The 2058-nt window shown below is 41.5% G+C and overlaps 1 pseudogene; it reads right to left on the reverse strand.

Annotated features, from left to right (window-relative positions):
• Window positions 1–973: 973 nt before the first annotated feature.
• LOC147497117 (small nucleolar RNA R71) lies at window positions 974–1067 on the reverse strand (annotated as a pseudogene).
• Between the last annotated feature and the right edge of the window lie 991 nt (window positions 1068–2058).

The raw sequence follows: 2058 nt of genomic DNA on the forward strand, positions 1-2058 counted from the left end.
CATTTCACCCACCCACCCTTGTTTGATTCATACTATGGTTTTCCGATTCAGCGTTGAAAAGTTCCGGACAAAAATACATCGAAGGCGACCCGGCGCTATAAAGGCGCACTGCTCTATAGCTGGAACATTGAGCGACCCACCCCATGTGGGAGCTGACCTAAAAAAACAATGTAATTTGAAAATTACACGGGCGTGATCACGCTTCTATGAGAGCGCACGCACCGCCCTTTGCTAATTTTTCCGAATTCTACGGTTTGATTTCGAACTTTGATTTTTCAAGTTTTTCAGTGTTCTAACTTGTTATATATCTAACACGCGTAAACAAGACGCTATTTATAAAGCGAAGCAAGGGACGCAATCAGGTATTCCTTTCTTCCGCGAACCTCGCATCTCCTATTAGAGGTTTATACTAGTATATCGTAATTGTTTGGAGTGTTGATGTGTTTAGCTAAATTTGGTTTTAGCCTTGTATGAGATTAAGGTCCGGCGAGAACAAAACACCGAGCGTAATTACACAACAACGTCAACAAACAAGTCTATCTAGTATTCCACCCACTACACCTCTAGCTACTATTTCACACACATCACCGACCACAATGCCCGTGAAAAAGAGACTCCTCTCTCGACTTCTACAAAGCCTTGGCGATAGCCCCAAATCTTGCATCGTTCTAGCAGACCCATTGGGGATTTTGAATCCCCAAATATTTTAATTTGTTACCCGCTTTTTTCATGGATTAGACCATGAAAACCTTATCGGCACATCGTAGGATTGAACAAGTCCTAACAACATTCCACCATCCTACGGTTGGTGCGGAACAAATTAAACTCGGGGTATTCCCTTTCACCTTAGCCGATAAAGGCGGGTCTTGGTTAGCGCCCAAATGCCTAATTACGTGGACTCGTGGGCTAAACTTGTTCAAATTTGTTTATGGAACATTTTACCCACCCCTAAAGACGGATGAGATGCTTTCCAAGATTCATTTCTTTCGACAAAATCCTCATGAAACATTTTCAGAGGCTTGGAATCGTTTCACCGATCTCCTTATAGAGTGTCCACATCATAACTTAGCGAAAGACACGTTAGTTCGTGCCGTTTTCAAAGGACTTTTACACCACCATAAAGAAGTCCTAGACATAATGAATGGGGGTAGTTTCTTAAGCAAAGGAGCCTCGGAGGCTTATAAATTTTTAGAGGATCAAACTAAGCGAAATAACAACTAGGGGGGTAGTGATGATATATCCCGCTCCGCTAGTTCATCAAATACTGATTAAGGGCCGGTATGTTTGAAATTAAACACGATCCACGAGCTTAAAACTCTAATCGAATCACTCACTAAAAAGGTAGAGGCCATTTCTATTCAACAAAAGCCTATCCCCGTCATGAACGTAAATTCAAATCCATGTAGTTTCTATTGGAGCCCCGAGCATCCCGACTCCCGTCCTATAGCCTATGAACAGGCTTGTTCCATTAATAGTGAACCTAACGCCCTTGGAGACAAAATCCCAACGGTTGGAGAAATAACCAACACATCACACCTCCGGTACAATAATCAATATGTTAGGCCAACACAAAGTTTTAACCAAGCTCCACCACGACAAGGGCGAGTGGTCGGGTAATTTTAATAATTATAACAACCAAGTGCAACCTCGACAAGGTCAAGCACAAAGTCAAGGTAGTTATAATAATTATAATGCTAATAGAGGTATCGTTCAGGTAAATAATAACTATCAAAATCCACCAATAAATAATTCACGTGAAATAGTTCCAGTCACACCACCCGTGACTACTACACCCACACAACCGGATCATCTTGACACCTTCATACAAGTAAGCCAAAAACGTTTCCAAACCATGGCTCAATCTAACCAACAGCTTCTACAATCTGTTAATAATTTAACCCAACAGTTGGCTCAAGATAAAGCCCAACCCAAAGGTGTGTTTCCAAGTCACGAAATACCTAATCCTAAAACAACAAATACAGCCTTTGAGGTAACCGATAATACTAGTAATGAATATGAAAATGTAGGTGAGCTAAAGGCCATCACCACTCTCCGTTC

Source organism: Coptis chinensis, chromosome 5, assembly GCF_015680905.1.
Source record: "Coptis chinensis isolate HL-2020 chromosome 5, ASM1568090v1, whole genome shotgun sequence".
Classification (NCBI taxonomy): Eukaryota; Viridiplantae; Streptophyta; class Magnoliopsida; order Ranunculales; family Ranunculaceae; genus Coptis; species Coptis chinensis.